Source organism: Bubalus kerabau, chromosome 3 (assembly GCF_029407905.1).
Source record: "Bubalus kerabau isolate K-KA32 ecotype Philippines breed swamp buffalo chromosome 3, PCC_UOA_SB_1v2, whole genome shotgun sequence".
NCBI lineage: Eukaryota > Metazoa > Chordata > Mammalia > Artiodactyla > Bovidae > Bubalus > Bubalus kerabau.
The window spans coordinates 40,299,649-40,326,028 of NC_073626.1; the positions used below are offsets into that span (position 1 = coordinate 40,299,649).

Below are 26,380 nucleotides of genomic sequence, written 5' to 3' on the forward strand. Positions count from 1 at the left end.
ACCCAGCTCTGTAATAATTCAGCCCTCATAATCCCAGCCCACCCTGCAGGCTACCTCTTATGACACACTAGCGCACAAAAGTAGGGGATCTAACAAGGAACTTTTAAAAGCATTTAAGATGAAACAGCAATTTATGATCTAAAACTATATACCTTTTTAAAAACACTTTTCATTAATGAATATATCTTTTATGAAAGATGTTTGCAGAGCTTAAAACATACCTGAAAAACTAAATTCTGAACAAATTATTTTCAGCAATTTTTTCTCAAAACTTGTAATACAGACGTTTTTAATTCCTTTAAAAATTTTAGTTCAGAGGAGTTATCTCATCCTGGAGGATTTTTCCAGCTTGATCTTCAGTTCCAAGTGGCTCATTCTAGCCAACTCTGGAACATCTCCAGTGAAAGATCCTCTCTGAACTCCCTGAACAAGTTAGTCCATTGTCTGACTGACCTCTCTGTCAGGTAAAATTTTAGCAGCAGATTAGGACATTTTTCTTTTTCAGTTCCAGAACAAAGTTGTTTTTAGATCAAAAAGAACTGCTGCAGCATCCCTGCTGACACAATAGGATAAAGCAAAGAAGAAAAGCACTGGTTAATACCACTCAGCTACTGGAGAGTTTATATCCAAAGCTTGAATATAGTTTTGAAATACGAAGCTTAAAGTAACATGGACAGCCAGAGTGTGTGGTTTTGCAGCTACATTTTTTTAAATTAAATCCTTTAATAGCTATGTTGTCCATTCACCTTTCTGTTAATACCAAGAAAGTGGGAGGAAAAAAACATTTCATGTTGGTAAATGCTTTACTGACCTAACTCTTACCCAACAAAAACGACCCATATCTCACAACCTCTAAAAGCTTCTGGGTTTTTTTTTAAGCCAAATATACAAAACATCACATGCAAAGGTTTGCTTTTAATCCTTATAATACAGTCAGGAGCTAGAGCTAATGGTCTGTACCCATGCATGGCCGGTTACACAACGCCCTCAAAAAATTTCAAATCAACATCTTTGAGGTACAGTTTAAAATTAGTTCAAAGAATTAAATCAAATATATCCAGTAACAAGTGTCATTTAGTTTTTCATACCCAAACTCAGATTCAAAAGGATCTATTATATACACAATATCGTCTACCAATAATGAATTTACTACTATCCGCATTTAGACAAAAAGCATGTTTATTCATCCACTTCATTCAGTCAGCTAAATACTGTTAAAATACTTGCTAAATACAGGCAAAACAAAGTTCCAGACCCACATGTTTAACTACCTTTGATTATGCAGTTAATCCATTTAGTTGAGTGTTCTGATACAGGGAGATACGTACATATTTGCTAATTACAGACAGAAAAAGCTGTACTGAATATCTACAAGAAATAATTAACTCTAGTATGCAAATCCATGAGGGTATCAAATAAAGATGGTTCCGTTCAATCTTCCCTACTTTCTAAATTTCCATCTCCCATACAACCCCTAAAAAAAACCACTTTTGCATCCGGAAATGAAAATTAAGAGGTAGAGCAGAAACGTGTTCTTGCTGGACCAAAGATCTGTGAAGCATCCTACCTCAAATAAAGACAATCTGAGCAAGATGGTCCCAACCCATTCTGTCATTCTATCCAATCCCCGCTCCAAGGCACAGTTTGCTAGGAACATAAGGCCAGCAATTACACACATCATGAGGTTGAATGAAGAACGGCATGTTTACTTAGGCTGATAGTCAACCACAAAAGGGTTGGATGTGAGGGGTTTCCCTTCCAAGTTCCTGACCCCAATTGTGACCAGCAAGGATGTCTGCTCCACTCACAATGTTAAATCAATACAATCAAACCTTGTTTGCAGGATTACTTCAACGGACTGAGAAACGGTTATTTGGAGCAGCTAGCTGTCCTGAAGCAAAAATGAAACACTATCCTACCTCTTTAAGAACCTTATCAGGAACAATGGGGACTGAGTACTACCTATGCAGTGAATGAAGAAAATTCCCCTTTTTACTTTTCATCCCACCTCTGATTATAAAGTCTCTCTCCCTTGCCACTCCAATAAATCTGACTAATCGGATCAGTACAAACACTTGTGAGAAACTCAACTAATTCTCCCAAACGTAACAGCTTGAAGTTGCTTCCTTTTCTTCTCTCAGCTTCAAAAAAATATCTACATAACTAGAAACAAAGGAAATAATCAACTCCCGTGGCAATCTGGGACTCATATTAAATATTAAATAAGAACATTACACTAAAGAATTTTTACCTCCACAAGCATGGGAAAAACATCAATGAAGCAATGCTTCCAAATGAGAAGTGATATGATTTGTCCATGCTCAGGATAAACAATAAAAATCATCACTGTATTTATTCCCACTGGAGAAAGGATGACATATTGTCAAGAACGTCATTAAAATATATATACACCATTGAATACCTATACAAAACTCTCCACCTTCCTTCCACATGCATGAAGTGCTTGTATAAATATACAACATTAAAACCCAAGATCCATGTGTCACTCAAGGATCTGATTGCTGCAGGCACAGAATTAATTAGTACATTTTGAGAGTTTCCACAATGAAGCAGGAATTTCTTCAAAGAAAAGGAATTTAATAAATATGCATAAATAACTAAATATCTACAGTAACCTACTTCAATAAGCCAATTTATATGTGTGTGCATTTTAATCTCACAAACAAGTTCAAAAGATCATGCAACAACCATTCCAGGCCAAAGGAGATGGCACTCTACCACAATAATACTTTTGCATGAATATGTGCATAAGAGGCTCGTTTCTCTTTCTACTACACTCCAAAATGCCCTTTGCCTCTATCTTAAACAGGCACACATCAGGCACACATTGTAACTGACCACTGTTTTTTACAGACCTTTAGAGGTTAATATGGGAGAAGGCAATGGCACCCCACTCCAGTACTCTTGCCTAGAAAATCCCATGGACGGAGGAGCCTGGTAGGCTGCAGTCCATGGGGTCGCTAAGGGTCAGACACGACTGAGCGACTTCCCTTTCACTTTTCACTTTCATGCATTGGAGAAGGCAATGGCAACCCACTCCAGTGTTCTTGCCTGGAGAATCCCAGGGACGGGGGAGCCTGGTGGGCTGCCGTCTATGGGGTCACACAGAGTCGGACACGACTGAAGCAACTTAGCAGCAGCAGCAGAGGTTAATATGAGAGACTGACCAAAGATAAAATTAACTATCTACTTACCGCCTCAAAAGAACCACATTGTTTTAATGTGCATTAAACAAATATAAGAACTGTTACAATAAGAACATATTCTAAAAATACAGTCTTTGACATACAACAGGGATAAGACCCTTCCTTTTCTGTATTTTCTTCCATAGCTTATCACAACAGAGAAGTGTCTATTTTAAAACCTTTCCAGGTAACAACCTAGAGGGGTGGGAAGTGGTGGGAGGTGGGAGGGAGGTTCAAGAGGAAGGGGACATATGTTTACCTATGACTGATTCATGTTGATGTATAGCAGAAACCAAAGCAATATTGGAAAGCAATTATCCTTCAATTAAACATAAACTTTAAAAAATAAATAAAACCTTTCTAGGGCTTCCCTGGTGGTCCAGTGGTTAAGAATCCTCCTGCCAATGCAGGAAACATGGGTTCCATCCCCAGTCTGGGAAGATCCCACATGCCTCAAGGAAACTACGCATCTAGAGCTCATGTTCCACCACTACGAGAAGCCCGCACACCCCAACAAAGAGTAGCCCCTGCTCGCTGCAACTGGAGCAAGCCCGCATGCAACGACAAAGACCCAGAGCGGCCAAATAAATAAATCTTTTAAAAAATAAAAATAATTTTAAAAAACCTTTCTAGAGCTACTTGTTCTGCCGTAATACTGACAGAGATGCCTTCTCATACCACTAAGACATAGACAAGAAGTCCTTCACCTACTCAGGAGTTAGCAGCAACTCTACTTAATAGCTTATACCAAGAAATAATAAAGAATGGTATATCTAAAAAAAAAAAAAAAAAGAATGGTATATCTACTAAAGTTAAAGGAAGAAACAAATCAGCACCCAGAGGATTCTAAAAGCTGTCAGGGAAATGAAAACAAAATCTGGATAACTGATAACCTGAACTGATTTTGTTCCACTGTGCCTTCCCCATCTTTGTATTAACCCAATTTAAAATAATCAATTTCCTTTATCTTCCATCTCACCTTTTCCCATTAGGTTACACATGCTAAGCCAGCAAATTTCCGAATATTTAAGAAATAAAAAACTTCTTCAAATGACATCTTACAAAGAACATGAATATAAAACTGAAAAAAAAAAGTCTTCTATAAAGGTAACAATATTTTCTAAATTCAAATGTAAAGCCTTCATATACTATAAAGTTAACTACTGTAAAAAAAAAAAAAACCCACTAACAATGAACATACACTGAAATCAAGGATTATAAGGATCATATACTGATATTAAAATACCATACAAACAAGACTATATAGACAGCAATCAAGAAAATACTGACCCAAACACTTAAATTGCTAATGATAACAGATCAGTTTTTATTTTAAACAGGTCACCTCAGAGCCCTGAAAGTGAAAGTCGCACAGTCATGTCCAACTCTCTGCAACTCCATGGACTATACAGTCCATGGAATTCTCCAGGCCAGAATACTGGAGTGGGGAGCCTTTCCCTTCTCCAGGGGATCTTCCCAACCCAGGGATCGAACCCAGGTCTCCTACACTGCAGGCGGATTCTTTACCAGCTGAGCCATAAGGGATGTGCTTTAAACACAGATGACAAGATCCACTCAAAAATGACAACATAAGTGCAACAATTAATGCATTCATGGTAACTGACATATTAAAACTGTTTATGTTTAAAATAAAATTCTTATCAAATGTTTACAAAAGCCATTAAAAAGTACCTCCACAGAACACTAAGCAACTATTTCAAATGCTCTAAGCCACAGTCTACTACATAATAGCTCTGAACCACCTCACAGGAACATCTCCAAAGGAGAAGCAGGGGACGGGGGCAGGGACAGGATTTATTCCTTCTAAAATTAAAAATACTAAAATGATTATTTGACCCTGAACTCTAAATATGTGTAAGAAGATATAATCCCATACTCCAGTATATCCCTATAAACTGCTGTCCTTCATAGTCAAAGATGAAACTGATGACTGCTCCTCAAGTAGCCTGAGTTCACCAGATTAGCCATCTCACCCAAAGACGGGCTGGAAAATCCCACACGTAAAAACTCTGCCCCAAGCAGATAAGCCAAGGACCAACAGGGCAGCCAGCTGGCCAAGTTCAGCCCACCATTTATCTTTTGATGACCCACAACTAAGAATGATGTCATAAATTGAATTGTATCACCCCCCCCCCAAGAAAAGATACATTGAAATCTTAACCTCCAATATCTCAGAATGTGATCTTACTTGGGTATAGGGCCTTCACAGAGGTAATGGAGTTAAAATGAGGTCATAAAGGTGGGCCCTAACACAGTGGACCTGGGAGTATGTGAAGTGGCACAAGCCAAGGAGACAGGCCAGAACAGATCCTCCCCTCACCCTGAAAACATCCCTAAACAACTAATTTGCCAACACCTCCAGCACCCTGAGACACCCAAGTTCTGTTGTCTAAGCCATCCAGTTTCTGGTAATTTGTTACAGCAGCCCTAGCACACCAGTACAAATGGTTTGGTGTTTTTTTTTTGTTTGTTTGTTTGTTTCATTTCAAGCATTTGGGGAGGGGGGGAAATCTAAGAATGTTATTCTGCAACATATGAAAATTATACAATGTCACATTTCAGTGTTTCACTGGAACACAGTCACACTTCTTCACTTAAACACTGCCTACAACTGCTTTTGCACTGCAATGGCAGAGCTGAGTATCTGCAACAGAGAGTATATGGACTAAAATACTCTCCAGCCCTTTCTAGAAAGTTTCCCAATCTGAGATAACTTTTGTGGCACAAAGCATCACATCGTACAGTGTAGATGCACCCAGGAAGATCAAGATGTTATCATTTTCCATCTTTCTCTCAGCTGCTCTTCACTTTCCTGTTTTTCCAAAAATTAGTTACATCACACCCACTTTTCAAGGCTACTATGCATAGATTAAGTGATGGATAAGTGTATGTACTTCTTTAAGCTGTAAAATATAAACATATAAAGGTTATAAAATTTTACCACACACAAGTTGTAACAAACAATTTTAAGGGCAATAACTTACATATTCCTGTACCATGAACCTGAGAAATCCATCAATGTTAGCAGATTTATGTAACTAATAAAATTAGATAAATATGACTAAATAAAATAACCTCAATATGACTGTTAATAACAGACCCAAGAAGCATAACTACATAAATGATCCCACTAAAACTCAGTTAAGATTGAGCAAGCAAACAAGTGTTTTATATTAATTAAGGCTGTATCTGCCTTTTATTATCAAGCTACCAATTAATCGTTCAAATACTAGAGGGGCTAGCACATGGAAAGAATGATAAATTGTGTCTGCAGTTTAGTTTCAATTTCGTAAAGCTAAAACTTCCTAATATTCATTCATTCAAAAAAAATTAATTACGTACTACTGCTATAATCAACAGGAGAAGGCAATGGCACCCCACTCCAGTACTCTTGCCTGGAGAATCCCATGGACAGAGGGGCCTGGTGGGCTGCAGTCTATGGGGTCGCTAGGAGTCGGACACGACTGAGCGGCTTCACTTTCACTTTTCACTTTCATGCATTGGAGAAGGAAATGGCAACCCACTCCAGTGTTCTTGCCTGGAGAATCCCAGGGACGGGGGAGCCTGGTGGGCTGCCGTCTATGGGGTCGCACAGAGTCGGACACGACTGAAGCAACTTTGCAGCAGCAGCAGCAGCTATAATCAACTGTTTGGCAGCATAGGATGAGATGATTAGATAGCATCAATGACTCAATGGACATGAAGCTGAGCAAATTCCAGGAGACAGTGAAGGACAGGGAGCCTGGGGTGCTGCAGTCCATGGGGTCACAGAGTCAGACATGACTTAAGCAACTGAACAACAATCTACCATAGTTGAACAAAAAGGTCACATACCCTATAATCCGATAATTCAATTACTTGCTACCATCTGTATCCACATGTATACCAAAAGACATGTAAAAGAATCCTCAAGCATCACTTTTTTGAAATAGGCCCAAAATGGAAATAATCCAAATGCCCATTTTTTTTTATTTATTTTAACTGGAGGCTAATTACTTTACAGTATTGTAGTGGTTTTTGCCATACATTGACATGAATCAGCCATGGGTGTACATGTGTTCCCCATCCTGAACTCCCCTCCCCCAAATGCCCATTAATAGTTGAAGGGATAAATGAATTATCATATTCACACAATGAAATACTTTGCAGCAATGAGAATGAATTTACTCCTACACACAATATGGAATAAAATAACAAACATTATGACAAAAAGCAAGATAACAAATAACGACATTTTTTGGCTGTGCCACATAGCTTGCAAAATCTTAACTTCCCCAATAAGGGATCGAACCCAGGTTCCAGCAGTGAAAGTGCCAGTTCTAACTACTGAACAACCCAGGAATTCCCAGGAGTGGCTACTTAGGAGAGGCAGGTGGGAATGATTGGGAAGAAAGGCATGAAAGGGACTTCAAAGGTGATGGGAATGTTCTATTTCGCTCCATTAAGTCATGTCCGATTTGTAAAGGCATACTGGGCTATAGAGTTATGACTGGTACACTGTGTTGTATGATATATCATACCTCAAGAAAATGGTTAACCAAAAACTTAGGTTCCAATTTAGAAGCTGCTTCCTAAGATTGCTGGAACTAAACATGCTCCCACTGGACTAACTCTCCCAAAGATAACTATAAACCCTGGACAAAATATAAAAAGTGCTTCCAGTGCCTTCACTGGAATGAAGAACCAGAGGACAGAGTTCAGAGTGACCCCACCAGGTAGAAACTGAGGGTGAAATCAAGGAAAGGAGAAAAGCCACAAAGGGAGAGGTCTGGAGTCTACATATAAACCTGGTTATATATGTTTATTATATACATATATAATCTCTGACTGAACCCTGAAATATGTATGTATGGAACAGACTACAAACATCCCAGATAAGACTAGAAACTGGTGGGCTGCAGTCCATGGGGTCGCTAGGAGTCGGACACGACTGAGCAGTCAACCGCAAGTGTGGATAATTTGTAGTTCAATGCCATTCTACTAAAGCAGAAGCAATATTCTTTGGAGGTACAAAAAGGATTCAGAATTTCTACAATGAATTGGTAATGTCCTGGATGCAATTCCAAATTACTACAATTCAAAGAGGGAAACATGCTCCACAGAAGACAACCAATGGAGACCAACACCAACATAACATGGATACTATAATTAGTAAAGAAGAATTGTTTAAACTACCTTTACCAACGTTTATAGTGTTAACATCTTACATAACTGTTATACAGTTATGTGCTGTGTTGTGCTGAGTAGCTCAGTCATGTCCAACTCTTCATGATCCCATGGACTGTAGCCCGCCAGGCTCCTCTGACAATGGGGATTCTCCAGGCAAGAACACTGGGATGAGTTGCCATGCCCTCCTCCAGGGGATCTTCCCCACCCAGGGACCGAACGCAGGTCTCCCACACTGCAGGAGGATTCTTTACCATCTGAGCCACCAGGGAAGCCCTTATCCAACTATAGCAAGCAGTAAATTAATGTGTGTTAGTTGATTAGTCCTGTCCAACTCTTTGCAACCCTGTGGACTATAGCTCATCAGGCTCCTCTGTCCATGGAATTCTCGAAGAAAGAATACTGGAGTGGATTGCCATTTCTTTCTCCAGGGGATCTGCCCGACCCAGGGATCAAACCCGGCCCTCCTGCATTGCAGGCATTTTCTTTACCATCTGAGCTACCACAAAACTATTCATTTACAAACCTTATGCGCATTCTGTCAATCAATCCACTAATGCCCTTTTTTGGACCTACCATCTAACCCAAGAACCCACAGGGCGTTTAATTGTCATGCAACGTTAGTCTACTCCAATCTGAGGTCATTTCCTTTACAGACAAGAATTTATTTTAATTAATTTATTTAATTGGAGGACAATTTCTCTACAATATTATGATAGTTCTGCCATACACTGACATGAATCAGTCACAGGTGCACCTGTGTTCCCCCACCCTGAAGTCCCTCATCCCCCTGGGTTGTCCCAGAGCACCAGCTTTGAGCGCCCTGCTTCATGCATCGAACTTGCACTGGCCATCTATTTTACATATGGTAATATACATGTTTCAATGCTATTCTCTCAAATCATCCCACCCTCACCTTCTCTGACATAGTCCAAAGGTCTGTTCTTTACATGTGTCTCTTTTGCTGTCTTGCATATAGGATCGTCATTACCATTCTTTTAAATTCCATATATACACATTAATATGCTGTATTGGTGTTTCTCTTTCTGACTTACTTCAAATAGGCTCCAGTTTCATCCACCTCATTAGAACTGACTCAAGTTAGTTCTTCTTTATAGCTGAGTAATATTCCATTATATATATGTACCACAACCTCCCTATCCATGCATCTGCTGATGGAAATCTAGGCTGCTTCCATGCCCTAGCTATTGTAAACAGTGCTGTGATAAACACTGGGGTAATGGCAACCCACTCCAGTATTCTTGCCTGGAGAAACCCACGGACAGAGGAGCCTGGCGGGCTGCGGTCTATGGGATTGCAGAGTTGGATAAGACTGAGCGACTAACACAACGCTACACGTTAGACAAGAATTTTAAAAGCAGCTACTGTGACCATAAATAAGAATTAAAGAGGAAGATATGCTCACAACAAATAAGAAACCTAAGTAGAGGTATAAACTATTTCAAAAAATGTAAATTTCAGAATGAAAACTAAAATATCTGAAACAAAAATATTTATCGGATACAGACTAAAGACAGAATAGTCAGCACACTTCAGAATCAATAGCAATTACCCAATCTGAATAGAGAGGAAAAGGCAAAAAGAAAAGTGAACAGTTATCTATGCCACAGGTATAACTGGACTTCTGTAATCAGAAGAGAGAAAGAATGGACCAAAAAAAGCATCTGAAAGCATAATGGCTGAAAATTTCCCAAATGGAGTATTAAGATGGAAATGTATAGATTCTGGGAGTTCAGTGAACCACATGCAGAGAGAATACAAAGAAAATATGTAAACATAATCTGTCAGTAAGCAAAAATAAAACGTATTAAAATAGCCAAAGAAAAATGATAAATCACAAAAATATGAATTACTGCTGACAAAAAAAAAAAGTGGAGGCCAAAAGACAGTGGAAGGATCTTTTAAATGCTAAAAGGATAAAATATCTGATAACCCAGAATTCTATATTCAGCAGAAATATCCTTCAGAATGAATACAAAATAAAAATATTAGGGAAAAACAAAGAGAATGCATCACCAGCATACCAAGAACAAATGCTAAAGGAAGTTAGTTCACTTAGCAGAAGGCAAATGATACAAGACAAAATCGCTAATCTTCAAAAAGAAATGAAAAACACAGGAAATGGCAACTCTGTGGGTAAATGTAAGATTATTTTCTCTTAATGTCCTTAATCATATGTGACTTTTTAAAATATTAAGTAGCATACAACTAAGAACTAATGGGTCAAAGAATTAATGAAGGAAATTTAGAATATTTTTGAGAACAATGAAAATGAAAACCTAACATATTAAAGCTTCTGGGATACAGCTAGAGCAAATCCATAAGGAAACTGGTATCTGTAACTAACTACAACTTTTTTTTAAAATGTCAATTCTATAATCTAATTTTCATCTTAAACTCTAGAAAAAGACCAGCAAACAAAATGAGGCCCAAAGCAAGTGAAAGGGAAAAAAAGTTAAGATCAGAGCAAAAACCAATGAAGAAGAAAAACAGCGGGAGGAAAAAAAAAAATGAAATAAAGATGATACCTTGAAAATATTTTTTAATGTCTTTTCCTAAACTGACCAAGAAGAGAGAAAAATCAAGTACTAAAATCAGGAATGAAAGGGAGACATCACTGGCCACCTTTCAGAAATAAAACCAATCATAAAGGAATAGTAACTTAGAAAAAACTATGCCAACAAGGTAGGTAATTTAGGTAAAATGAACAAATTCCTAAAAAGAAAGAAACTACCAAAACCATCTCAAGAAAAAACAGAAAATCTGAACAGATCTACAGGGAAAAGATTCAATTCTTTCCCAAAAAGAAAAGCCAGGTCCTGACTGCCTCACTGGTGAATTCTACAAAACATTTAAAGGAAAATTAAGACCAATTCTTCACAGACTTTTCTCCCAAAATGGAAGAGGGAACACAGCACAACTCACACTGAGGCAGCACTACCCTGAGACAAAATCAGATAAAGACTTCACACACACACACACACACACACACACAAAACTACAGCCCAGTATTCCTATGACTACAAACATTAAAATCTTCAACAAAATACAAACCAAATACACAAAAAAAAGCATTCACACTCTGACAAACTGAGATTTATCCAAGGACAGCAAGTTTTAACACTTAAAATCAATGAATGTAATATACCATGTTAATACAATAAAGGAAAAAAACCCATATGATCATCTCAATGAACAAAAAAAAACACCATACACACACAAAACCCCCAAAAATTAATCACAGACCTAAATATGAATTAAAAATTTAATAATACTCTCAGAAGAAAACTTAGGTACAAATCCTATGACCATGGATTAAGCAATGGTTTCTTAAATACGACACCAAAAAGCACAAGCAAAAGATAAATTAGGTCCATCAAAACTTAAGACTTTTATGTTGTGTACAATCAATATAGTGAAAAGACAACTCACATGATTAAAAAAAAATTTTTGGAAATCATATATCTGCAAAGGTACTTTTATCCAGAACATACAAGAAAGTCTGACAACTCAATAATAAGACAAATAATCCAATTTTAAAATGTGTAAAAAACAGACATTCCTCCAAAAAGATATACAAATGGCCAATAAACAAGTGAAAAGATGTTCAACATCATTAGCTATTAGCAAACAAAACACAATGAGATAGCTGCTATGATGGTTATAATCGTAAAGGTAAATAATACCAAATGCTGATAACAATGCAGAAAATCTGGAACCATCACACACTGCTGCCTGAAATGAACAATGATATGGCCAGTTTAGAAAGGAATTTGGCAATTCCTCAAGAAGCCACACACATCCACACAAAACTATTCAAACGTTCATAGAAGCATTACTTATAACTGCCAAAAAAAATAAACTGATCTATGATAAATAAAAAGTAGTATAAACCACATAATGGACAAAATTCTTCAACAAAAAGGAATGAGTACTAGTACCATAGCATGACTGAACCTTGCAAACATTCTGTTAAGGGAAAGCAGCCAGATGTAAAAGACCACATACTTTATAATTCCATTTATATGAAAAGGTAGGAATGGCAAAATCTACAGACAGAATTAAGATCAGCAGTTGCTTAGAGTGAGGGCAAGGGGTGGGTGGAAATGGGGAGCGACTGTTAACAAGTACATCATTTCTCCTAGGGGTAGCAAAACTGTCTTAGAATTAAATTGTGGTAACAGCTGTACAAACCTGTGAATATACTAAAAAAACAGTGCATTAAATACTTGAAATTGGTGATGTGTACTGTATTGCTATGTGAATTATACCTCCAGAAAATAAAGACATAGCAAACATGCCAATAAACTAAAATTCTAAAAATGTTCAAGAAACAGGGAAAGATAAAGAAAGGAACAAAAGAGTTGGAACAAACAAAACAAATATTAAAACAGTAGACCTAAATCCAATCATATCAGCAATTACATTAAATGTTAATGGAATAAGCACTCTAGTTAAAAGGCAGATATTGAACAAATGCATTTTTAAAAACAAGAACTAAATGCATGCTGTCTACAAGAGACATACTTTAAATACTAAGGATCAGAAAAGTTGAAAGTAAAAGGACACTAAAGGATAAGCCAAGTAAGTAAAACAACATAAGGCTCAAGTGGCTCCATTCCTTTCAGAGGAAAGTGAACTTTATTACCAGAGAAAAGAGGGACATTTCATAAAGATAAAAAGGTCAATTCATGAGGGGAAAAAATGACAATAATAAACATATATAGGCCTAATACTAAGATTCCAAAATATATAAAGTAAAAACCTGCAGAATTTTAATAATAGAAAGACAAATCCACATAGTTGGAGATTTTAATACTCCTCTCAGCAACTGATAAACAAAACCAATAATACAAAAGATCCAAAAACACTACCAATACCCTTGAACTAACTGACATTTATAGAACACTATACTCAACTACAAAATATATATTCATCGATTCCAGCACACTTCTGAATAATCTATGGTTTAAAAAAAAAAAAAAACACAAATGAAATTAGAAAATACTCTGACCCAACTCAAAATAAAAATACAATATACCAAAACTTGTGGCATTTTGCTAAAGCAGTACTGTGAGAAAAAGTTATACTTTTAAAAGCCCAAATTTAAGAAACACTCCTAAGAAAGTAGAAAAACAGCAAAGAAAACCTAAAGAAATAAAGGAAGGAGCAAAAACCAGCATAGCTGAAAAACAAAGAAAATAAAAGATTAGATTTTTTTCAAAAAGATTAGCAAAACTGATAAACACCTATTTACCAATATCAGAAATGAAAGAGGCAATATCACTGTAGACTCTACATATATTAACTGAATAATAAGTACAGTGAACAACTTTATGCCAATAAATCTGACAACTAAGATGAAAAGCACAAGTTCTGTGAGAAATACAACTTTTAAAAATGGACATAATGTAGACTAAAATATTCTAAAGCCCTCATTCTACCAAAGAAACTGAATTCCTTATCAAATGAATTCTCCATAAGAAACCACAGGCCCAGATGGTTTTACTGGCTAATTCTCTAATACTGAAGGAGTAAGGCCAATGAACACAAACTCTTCTCAGAAAACAGAAGTAACATTTACCAACTCATTTTAAGGTCAACAAAACCAGATAAAGAAAACTATGGATAAATACTCTTCACGAGCATATTTGCAAAAATTATTACCAATATACTAACAAACAGAATTCATCAATATATTAAAAATATGACACATTACCAAATGAGGTTTATCCCACAAATCTAAGTGTTGTGTTTTTTTTTTTAACATTAAACAAATAACTCATCATCATCCACAGTACTCAATGCAGAAGAGATCTCTTTATCACAAAAACCTAACAATGCCTCTCTAATTTTCTCAAAACTGTTTGGTGACTCCCCACACGCACATACAATACAGAAACTGTGACAGAATGGAAGCTTCGTAACACTGCCTCTGCACAGGAGCCTCATCTCCGGCTACCAACCTGAACAGGGATCTCATACTCCAGCTGCACTGGCCGCTCCGCGCCCTCTGCGAGGATGTGGCACTCCCCGCAAATGCCAAACCTCCGCCCTTAGCTGAGCTCCTCTGAAAGCCTTCTTGACTTCATCAGGTTGATTTCATTACTTCTCTCTCTACAATCCCACTGCATCCTTTGCAGTCCTCAATTGTCATAGATATTACCATTATTTCTTTGTCTGTCTCTCTATCCAACTGTCACCTACGGTTAAGTCGCTTCAGTTGTGTCTTGACTCTTTGCAACCCCATGGACTATAGCCCACCAGGCTCCTCTGTCCACGGGATTCTCCAGACTAGAATACTGGAGTGGGTTGCCATGCCCTCCTCCAGGGGACGTTCCCAACCCCCGAGACTGAACCCACCTCTCTTAAGTCTCCTGCATTTAGTAGGCAGGATCTTTACCACCAGCGCCACCTGGGAAAACCTCAGTCGTCACAGCAGAAGCCAAATCTTTACACCACACTAACAGAATAAAGAAGGAAAATCATATGATCATTTCAACAGATACAGAAAAATCATTTGACAAAAGTCAATACGCATGTGTGCAGAAAAAACTCGCAGAAAATCAATAATTAAAGAAAATGTCAAGAAAGGCATCCAAGACAAACTCACATACTTAACTTCCAAGAAGTGCTAGCCTCAGTAGCAATATTCAACATTTATATATGCTTATTTATCTTCAATGGTCCTCCAAAAACCCTATTTAAAAAAAAAAAAATTTCTTTTTTAAGTAGGGAGCTATTATCCTCCCAACTGGTATTAATAGCAACTCTGGATCCGAAAAGTTAAATCATATACCCAAGTAAGAAAGCCAGTACTAGAATCCAGTCTTTGACTAAAAGTACTTTTCAACTATAGTATGCCATCTTGTCTAGGTGATTACAGCAAAGAGTAACCTATTCAAACAGCCATTATAGTTCATTAGTTGATAAAACAGGGTAAGTAACACTAACATGGAACGAAAAAATTTTAAGCTCACAATAAAAAGAACCTAAAATTCCCTTTTCTCAAATGGCTGTGCCACAAGAAGAAAAGTACCCAATGAATTGTCTCTAATACTTTTCTTTAAAGGTCTAAAATGCAACAGATAAACTGGTTAATTCAAAGCCTTGTCTGAATTTATATTTTTAATCTGCTACTTGTCCATGCCTTAACTTAACAGCTGTCAGCTGGAAGCTGAGGCCCACAGTTCCATAACAAAGAATCCAAAGTGACATGGCTACTTCTGAGTTTCTGTTTCAAATGAATTTTTCATGCAGGAAAATACGAATGCTGTCGTAACATCCTTCCATCTGTGAAACACCCACAGCCAGCAAGTTCCACAGTGAGGTTGGATTTGCTTCTTGACTGCACAACACGCACTTCACTTCAAAGTACACAGGGAAACTCAAGTGTCTTCAAATAACCTGTCCACAAAACTACCAAAAAAAAGATAGAACTACCACCCAGCTGCCTACAGACCAATCATTTCTATGTATCTTCTTGTATTCCCTAAAGGTGAACATCTGACTTCAAGTCATCTGTCTAGGAAAAACATTAAACAATTAAGATAAAATAAGCCTTCTCCACAAATTAGCCTTCTCCTTCTCCACAGGAGTCCTCTTCTGTGTGAACATCCCAGGCCCTTATAAAAGAACCCAAGTGTTTCATGATAACACAGTGCCCTTTATACACAAGTTCCTAAAAGGCTCAGGTGAATTTCTTATCTGATCTTACTACTGTTGACAGTCAGTGACCATGAGGTATCTCTCACTGAGTTTATTGTGACTGAAGTAAAAATAAAGACCTCTCTTCTCCAACTAACAGAAAATTCAAAGGTCACCAGATAATGCACTACGAAGTAGACTACACCAGCGTCTCAGATACGTCTGTACTCAAAATGTCTCCTTTTAACAATCTTTGGGAGTGTCCTATAAAAACCAGTGGGTGACCTAAATTTTTAGTCAAGAAATCAACAAAATAGCTTTGTCATGATTACTTTATGGATAAGCCAATAACTTCACACTTTAATTCCAACAAGAATTCAGAAATGTTCAAATACTGTCTTTAAAAATAAAAAGCTCTTTTAAAATATAATTTTTTCTTATTAATTATCTAAGAAAAAAGAAAGGAGAGGTTATCAAATTAATTTCAAACTCCCTCAAGTACCACTTGAATATTCATTGGAAGGATTGATGTTGAAGCTGAAGTTCCAATACTTTGGCCACGTGATGCAAAGTGCCGACTAACTGATTGATAAAAGACCTTAAATACTGGAAAAGATTGAGAGCAGGAGGAGAAAGGGGCGACAGAGGATTAAACAGTTGGATGGCATCACCAACTCAACAGACATGAGTTTGAGCAAACTCTGGGAGACACTAAAGGACAGGGAAGCCAGACATGCCACAGTTCACAGGGCTGCAGAGGTGGACACAACTTAGCGACTGAACAACAAGTACAACATCATGTAACAACACTGAGCAAACTACAGGCTAATATTCCTAACTTCACAATATCACCCTCAAGTCTAATTTCAAGAAGAAATTTAAAATGTTCAAAGAATGATAACCCCAACCAGTCACCTTCTAACAAACATTTTTTGTAAAGTTCATCTCTAGCTGAGTAATTCCAATCAACTGTCTCACGATCAGCATGGGGTTAGCAGAGCTGCTGCTGTCTCAAGGTGAAAGTTAAGAGCAGGTAGGAGCAGCCACTAGAGATTTTTGGCACTAAGGCACAGACCAGAAATCGAGTAAAGCAGTCAAAGATTCAGGAAGACTTAAGGATGAAAACCCAATTCCCAGTTTCATAGTCTGCACAGAGAAGACATTTTTGCACCCATTAAGTGAAGTTGCTCAGTCATGTCTGACTCTTTGCGACCCCATGGACTGTAGCCCACCAGGCTCCTCCATCCATGGAATTTTCCAGGCAAGAATACTGACGTGGGTTGTCATTTCCTTCTACAGGGAATCTTCCGGACCTAGGGATCAAATCTGGGTCTCCCGCATTGCAGGCAGATGCTTTACCATTTGAGCCACCCTCAAACACGATTAACCACATTATCTGTGAGCCATTCCTATTCAATCTTGCTTTCCATTCCCAGTGGCAACTCCTATCTCCTCAGAACCTTTAAATTCTGAACTGAATTATGAGGCCAATTTACTTTCTTCACTCAAACTGTTCAAACCACATCCCCAAGACATAAAGTTCCATTTCACTTAAAATCTGTTAAAAGATAAACCACTACAGGTATTTTACAAGTCATGTCAAACACATAAGTTTCTAAATTTTCATCAAAAAGGGAAATTCTTCAGTTAAAAAAAAAAAACCTAAGACAATCCTTATTTGCAATTACAGATACTGTTTTATGACCTGGGTTTAAAAAGCATAATTTCAACAGAGAAAAAAATTATATGAAAATGCTGAGACGTCTTAAAAGGCTGTTCCACCACTGTGTTTCATTGGTGCTAATGTGAACTGGTGCAGCCACTGTGCAAACAGTATGGAGGTGACGCAAAAAATCAAAAATTGAACTACCATGTGAAACGGCAATTCCACTTCTGGGTATCCATCTGAAGGAAACAAAGTAACTATCTTACAAAGGTATCTGCACCCCCACATTCACTGCAGCATTATTAATAATTACCAGGACATGGAAACAACCTAAATCTGTATAAATGGATGAATGGATATAGGAAGTGTTTTATAGATACAATGGAATATTATTCAGCCATGAGAAAGAAGGCATATCTGTTATTTGACACACCACGTATTGGCCTTAAGGGCATTATGCTAAGTGAAATATGTCAGAGAGAGAAAGATAAATACTTTATGACATCACTTATATGTGGAAACTTAAAAAAAAAAAACCTCAGATAGGAAGAAGAGACTAGCGGTTGCCAGAGGAGGGGGTGGGCAGCAGATGAAACAGGTGGTGAAGGTGGTTAAAAGGTATAAACTTCCAGTTTAAGATAAGTCCTGGGGATGTAATGTATAGCATGCAGACTACAGATAACTATACTGTACTGTATACTTCAAAAGCTGCTAAGAGAATAGATCTTGAAGATCTCATCAACAAGGGGAAAAAAATTATTGTAACTATGTTTGCTAATGGATGGGGAGCTTACTGCAGTGATCATTTCACAACATAATCATATATTGAATCATTATGTCAATTATATCTCAGGTTTTTTTTTTAAAGGCTGTTCCACACAGATATAATACCCTTGACAATATGCTATATCCCTTCTCCTAACCATTCTTCATCACGTCCCACAGGGAATAAGAATCCTGAAGGAAAACCTATAAACCTTCCCATGTAGAATCATGGTAACTATTTAACAGTTCTCATGTTTAATTAAGAAACTATCATATTGCTTCTCTTAGATCCCCAGATAAGTGTGCAATTATGGAGAAAGTTATCTGGTAAGAACATAAAGAGAAATTGCCTATATAAGTGAATGCAACCATTTGCATTCACTTTAGCAGCAGCAGCAGCATAAAGGCAATTTCCCTTTATGTAGATAGAGTCAGGCCTCAAAGCAAAAGTTCTATTTAATTTTTTATTTAAATTCAAAAACAGCTTCAAAGTTGTCACTAATCTTAATTAATCATGGTATGCTTCATCAGCCATATAAACTTGATAAAACCTTTACCCTTAAACGACCTTTTGGGAAAGAATAAATGTCTCTAAGTCCTCAATGATATGAGAATGCCCCACACTCAAGCAGCTTAGTGTATGCTATCAACCCAATCCATCCACCCATTTTGGACAAAAACAATTTGACCTGACGGACGTCAACAAATGGTCCAAAGGCCACTTGTATGGAACTGTCTGGCTTGTCTTGCAAAATAGGTGGATGCCTAGCCTTAGAGTGAGGCAGTTTTTATAATCAAAGCCATGAGTAACCATTTGAAAATATGTTTGACAAATCAATTTGGTTAAACCAGATGGAAAATCTGTGAAAACTAAAGCTTTTCAACAATAACACCAAACAGATCACTGTTAAAAAGACAAAGTATAACTTAAAGAATAAAATTTAACTCACAAAATTTTCTTATGTCATTTCCTTCTTGAGTGCGTTTTTAAAAAACAATACTGAGACCAGATCCAGACTAAACAGGAAGCAGTGCCATGTTTCAATTTTCCCATTTCTACCAACCCCCTGGTGGGGAAAGACCATGTGTGCAGAGCAGAACACACGGAACATATTTTCTATCCCTACTACCAACAGGTCAAAATTTTACCAAGCACTAAAAACAGTGAAATTTTAAAATAAAGCTCGTTATCCATAGTTAATGCCTACTAAGAAGTATTTGTAAGTAAATTCTGGAATGTGAAAATCACACATAATACCTAGGCTCCGTGGCCCTTATCCAGCTCTCTCTTTAGTTATAGCCAGAGGAGAACAGGTTTTTATCTGCACCCAGACATATGCAGAATAAAAACCTAGCACTTTCATGACTTGTAAATGGAGATGTTAACAATAGTTTTAACCCCTGTAAGTCTTTCTTACTTCTTTCTGTGAAATACAGAATCATACTACATCAGAGGATTAACCTAAGGATTAAATCAACTGAAAGTGTAAAGATGCTGGGGTGGTGCCTTCCACTGTACGCTAAATATATCACGCTAACATCCTACTCAAGCCTCTTGTCATGGAAGGCCTGTCCTTCACATCCCCACTTCTGCTATCTGAACTATATCCATTCTTCAGAATCTTTTAAGTCATTCTGATGCCTGCCTTATCTTTAACACAACAATGGCCTTCCTAATCTTTAATATTCAAATGTATTTAATACCTAATAGCATTCATCATTCTATTTAATGAGACACTGCTCCAGATTTTAATATTTCAAAGGCATACAGTATAGATCTCAAGCAGAGAAAAAGCTCCAAGCTTTCATGGAGTATCATCTCATCTTATGTTCACCTCAACGCCTACTGGGGCTTTAATAGATACTAAGCAATATTCAGTAAATAAATGCCATATAAATAAACAACCAATTAAAGGCACACAAACCAAAAGTTGTTCTGGTCAGAAAAGGTAGCTGAGGTGGCTTTTGAGAACACAAAAAAGAAAATTTATTACACATGCTATAACTGAAATCTAGTCTACCTTTTTAGAAGAAATGCTAAATGAGTATCCCCCTGAGCATTAACACTGGAAACAAGTTACAAACAAGGAAAGACATAATGCAATCAATTCCTTACCCAAATGATACCTCTAACATTAGCCACTTCTACAAAGAGTATAAAATTTAACAGATATTCTCAGCTCAGAATTAGCATTCTGTTTTCCCCTAATTCATTGTATTTCTAAAGAGTCAGCCAGCAGGGGAAGAGGAAGCTCATTAACTAGTCAAACAATAAGGCTAACAAATTTTTAAACTGTGGAAAATCTAATTAAACTTCTGAATATTAATCACAAGAGTCACCAGTGCCCATGTATTTATAATATTTTATAATATTATTTTCACATCATATAAATGGAAATACTCCATAAAACTGTCACTACTTACCTCAACTTCTTTTGGGATATAGAGGTACATTCCAAACAAATAAAATGTAAACACATATCTTTTTGAAGCCAGAAAAATCAGTATTAATCAAAAGTCAAATGACAGTGGAGAAAAGTTGCTACTTTCTGAAACATGACCCAAACTGACTGAAGTACAAGGCCAGTCTCATAATCCCAGCAGTGAAAGTCGCTCAGTCGTGTCCGACTCTTTGCGACCCCATGGACTGTACATAATCTCAGTGACCATTTATCAATTTAGTCTTCATCTGCTGTTCATCCCAAAGCTTCATCTTTTGGGACCCTCCCCAAAAGCAAACCTCATCTTTAGTCTGTGACCATAAGATTCATCAGAAAATAGCTAGGGCCCTAGATTATATATTTCTGAGATGCAGTTTAAGGAGCATCACAGTATCTGTTGACAATTAGATGAACAGAGTTACAAACGATATGCAGAAGAACTTACAACAAGAGGATCAACAAGAGGAAACACTGAAAGTTAAGTTCAAATTGCCAAACACAGACTACTCAGATAAAAGCTGCTCTAGACAAAAGTGAGTCATGATTGTCTTTATTAAAAAGGGCTGAGACAGGGCTTCCCTGGTGGCTCAGTGGTAAAGAATCCGTCTGCCAATGCAGGAGACATCCCTGATCTGGGAGGATCCCTCATGCCCCAGAGCAACTAAGCCCATGCACAACTACTGAGCCCGTGTTCAAGAGCCCAGGAGCTGAAACAACAGAGCCCACACGCTCGAGGGTGCGTGCTACATGACAAGAGAGCCCACCACAGTGAGAAGACCACACGCTGCAATGAGAGAAGTCTGTACAGCAACAAAGACCCCACACAGCCAAAAAATTAACAATAAAATATTTTTTTAATTTTTAAAAAAGGACTGAGACAGACAAAATGTAATACTGTAATACAATATTGTGTTACAATACAAATAATGTATACAAAATGTAATACCTAAATTTTCTCTGTTCTACTTAAAAAGTACTTCCATATATGTTATCATATTTGATCCCTAACACAACCTTTCTGAAATGCAGGAAATATGCTTACTTTACAATGAAAAAAATTAAGATGTAGAAAGAGTCTGTCTTACAAAGCTAACAAGTGGTGGGGAAAAGATGTAAACTTAGGACTTTCTCGCTCCTAAGGCATAACTCTTTGCATCACAACATGATGTCTTTCTAAAGCAAGGGCTAGAACATGGTATTGGAAATGTGGTTAACCTGCTTCCATAGACACAAAAATATTTTTTAGTAATAGATACATGAACAATTATATGCCAACACACTGGACAACTAGAAAAAATAAATTCTTAGAAACACACAACCTAACAAAATGAGTCATGAAGACAGAAAAGGCTGAACAAACCAATTAGTGGTAAAAAAAAAAAAAAAAAAAAACTATTCAGTTGCTCAGTCGCATCCGACTCTTTGCAACCCCATGGACTGCAGCATCAGTAATCAAAATCCTCCCAACAAACAAAAGTCCAGGCACAGATGGCTTCACTTGTGAATTCTACCAAACATCTTCAAAAGAATTAATACCAATCCTTCTCAAACCCTTCCAAAATAAAAGAAGTGGAGGGAATACTTCTAAATTCTTTTTATAAAGCCAGCATCACCTGATAACAAAACCAGGCAAGAAGAGTACAAGAGAACTATAAACCACTATCCCTAATGACCATAGATGCAAAAATTCTTTAAAAAAAAAAATTAGCAAATCAAATTCAACACTATTATTAAAAGGATCATACACAATTAAGTGGGATTTAGTCCAAGGATGCAAGGATGTTTCAATATCCACTCCTCAATCAGTGTGACACAAAACAACAAAATGAAAGATTAAAAACCGTATGATCATATTAACAGGTGCAGAAAACCAACTCAAGATGGATTAACAACTCCCAACACAGAACTTGAAACCATATAACTCCAAGAAGAAAACACAGTGAGTAAGCTCCACATTAGCTTTGACAACGATGTGTTGGATCTGACACCAAAAGCAAAACATTAAACAAGTAGGACGTAAATTAAAAACATCTGCACAGCCAATAGATTGAAAAGGCAACGTACAAATGGGAGAAAACGTTTACAAATCATGTATCTAATAAGGCTTAATATCTAAAACATATAAAGAACTCATAACAGCAAAAAAGCAAACAATCCAACTAAAAAATGAGTAGAGGAACTGAGTACATTTTTCCAAACAAGACATACAGACAACAGGTATAAGAAAAAGTTGATATCAGAGAGGATTACCAAAAACTTGGAATAAAGAATAAGCATTCACATCACAATCAAGATCCTAAATGCCTCACCAAAGAATTATTGTATCTCTCTCGTGAACCTCAAACTTCTAACAGCTTGCCTTCTAAACTGCTCTTATTACTAAATTTATTGGTTTTAGCTTTTTTGGACCAAAACATATAGAACTGCAGAAGCTTCAGATCAGCACAAACAACCATAATTAGTACAATTTTAAGCCAGCCCATTCCTCACAAGTGAAAAGGAGAAATAAGAAATAAAATTTTTTGTAATTTAAGCTTAATCTATGAAGTCTCATTATTAATATTAGCAATACCTGTATTTTATACATGAGAACACAGACATTGCCCAAGATCAGTCAGGATTGTAACAGAAAAGTTGATTCCAGAATCCTCTATTAACTACTATATTAGGTTGGTACAAAAGTAACTGAGGTTTTGAATTGTTGAACTTTGCTGTTTGATACTGGAATACATTCTTAAATATGGTTATGTTATACATCATTTTAATAAGCATTTCTTGTTTTATTTTTTGTTATTATTACTTGCTGTTTATATTTATTTTAGTCTATGGAAATGATGTTAGACAAAAAGCAAATTCCAGCAGTTTTTTTTAATTCAAGTTCAAAATGGGTCATAAAGCAGCAGAGACAACTGGCTACAAAGACATGTTTGGCCCAGAAACTGCTAACGAAGGTACAGTACAGTGGTGGTTCAAGAAGTTCTGCCAAGGAGACGAGAGCCTTGAAGATGAGGAGCATGGCAGCCGGCCATTACAAGCTTGCAATGACTGATTGAGAGCAATTGTCGAAGCTGACCCTCTTAAAACTACACGAGAAGCTGCTGAAGAACTCAACGTAGACTATTCTACACTCATTTGGCATTTGAAACAAATTGGAAAGATGAAAAAGCTCAATACGTGGATGCCTCATGCTACTGCTGCTGCTAAGTCACTTCAGCCGTGTCCAACTCTGTGTGACCCCACAGACGGAAGCCCCCCAGGCTCCCCCGTCCCTGGGATTCTCCAGGCAAGAACACTGGAGTGGGTTGCCATTTCCTTCTCCAATGCATGAAAGTGAAAAGTCAAAGTGAAGTCGCTCAGTTGTGCCCGACTCTTCGCGACCCCATGGACTGCAGCCCACCAGGCTCCTCCATCCATGGGATTTTCCAGGCAAGAGTACTGGAGTGGGGTGCCATCGCCTTCTCCGGGGTGCCTCATGAGCTGACCGAAAAAATCATCATTCTTAAGTGTCATCTTCTCTAATTCTACACAACAATAATGAACCACTTCTTGATACGACTGTGATGTATGATAAAAAGTTGACTTTATACAACTGGCAAAAACCAGCTCAGTGGTTGGACTGAGAAGCAGCTCCAAAGCACTTCCCAAAGCCAAACTTCCACCAAATAAAGGGCAAGGTCACTGTTTAGTGGTCTGCTGCCTGTCTGATACACTACAGCTTTCTGCATCCTGACGCAACCATTACATCTGAGAAGTAGGCTCAGCAAATCAATGAGATGCACCAAAAACTACACCACCTGCAGTTAGCATTGGTCAACAGAACGGGCCCAAGTCTCCATGACAATGCTCGACTACACATCATAAAACCAACACTTCCAAAGCTGAAAGGACTGGGCTACCAAGTTTTGCCTCATCCACCACATTCACATGACCAACAGACTACCACTTCTTTAAGCATTTCAACAACTTTTGTAGGTAAAACGCTTCCACAACCAGGAGGAGGCAGAAAATGCTTTCCAAGAGTTCGGTGAACCTCAAAACATGGATTTTTATGCTACAGAATAAACAAACTTATTTCTCATTGGCAAAAAATGTGTTGATTGCAATGATTCCTATTTTGATGAATAAAGGTGTGTTTGAGCCTAGTCATAATGATTTAAAATTCACAGTCCAAAACCACAATTATGTTTGCACCAACCTAATATAATCATGCCCTAATATGTCCCTCCATTATATTTTTAAATTAAATCAACATATGCGCTTTTTACCTGAACTTATGTCTCCCCTAAAGATGGCACATTCAGAAAAACATTTTGCATGTTGATTTCTCCGTCTGGTGGACTTATAGTGGGGGTTAGGCCACCATAAATGGCAAAGCAAGATAAAAGCCTTATTTTTGTGTGTTTGAATTTTCTATCCTGAACATATATTACTTTTGTAATCAAAAATACAATAGACATTATAAGATTTGTTTTTCCCCTCAGTAATTTATTTTGGCAGGAATTTTTACGCAATCTACTTACTTATCCAAGTTTCTAACAATACAGTTTAGAGTCTTAGAGGTTTTAGTGTTTTCTTCCTACTTCTTGTATATATGACACTGCTCACAAGCAAAAACTTGGAAACAAAACAGACTTATAAAATGTACTGTTTAAGCAAATTTTATATACCATAAGTTCCCTTCTGGCATACAAAACAAATGTTTGGAACTCAGAACTCCTCACTTTCCCTTAAAAGCAAAGTTGTAAGTATGGTTAAAGCTCCTAGATTATCCCAGAAAGATTATTTAACCATATTATTACTGAATTCTAGTAATAGATTGGAGAAGGCGATGCACCCCACTCCAGAACTCTTGACTAGAAAATCTCATGGGCGGAGGAGCCTGGTGGGCTGCAGTCCATGGGGTCACTAAGAGTCGGACACGACTGAGCAACTTCACTTTCACTTTTCATTTTCATGCATTGGAGAAGGAAATGGCAACCCACTCCAGTGTTCTTGCCTGGAGAATCCCAGGGACAGGGGAGCCTGGTGGGCTGCCGTCTATGGGGTCGCACAGAGTCGGACACGACTGAAGCGACTTAGCAGCAGCAGTGACAGGATTACTGACCTAGGTATCAAAATCCAGGGTCAAGCTATACAATAGCAAGAAACAGAAGTTTTAAAAAATCCAGCTTTTTTGAAGCTCAGGAACACTCCTCGGCACATTTTTTAAACAGGCAGCTTGCCCTGTTATCTTTAGATGGCCCTTTAGCTTGTGCCCCCTCCCCCATCCCTGCTCTCATGTGACCCCTGTGCCCACCTGTTATGGAACTCCACCTCAAGCCTGGTCTCCCATCATGCAACCTTACCCAGTCCCCTCTTCACACCGATCTTACCAATGTAAGCCTCACTTTCAGGTGTTAAATTTAGAGTGATATGAATGAACCAACTCACACTAAATCCCTTAATTC

General features: G+C 37.5%; 1 protein-coding gene across 5 annotated transcripts in view; it reads right to left on the reverse strand.

Moving 5' to 3' along the window:
- ZFAND3 (zinc finger AN1-type containing 3) overlaps positions 1 to 26,380 on the reverse strand; it is a 327,274-nt gene that overhangs the window by 265,196 nt on the left and 35,698 nt on the right. Inside the window, exon 1 of one of the 5 annotated variants that reach the window (XM_055571521.1) lies at positions 14,778 to 14,800. The exons of the other annotated variants lie outside the window; for them this stretch is intronic. The gene's annotated coding sequence lies outside the window, so the exon portion shown is untranslated. Of the gene's footprint in view, positions 1 to 14,777; positions 14,801 to 26,380 lie in introns of those variants that run through there. 5 annotated transcript variants of the gene reach the window in all.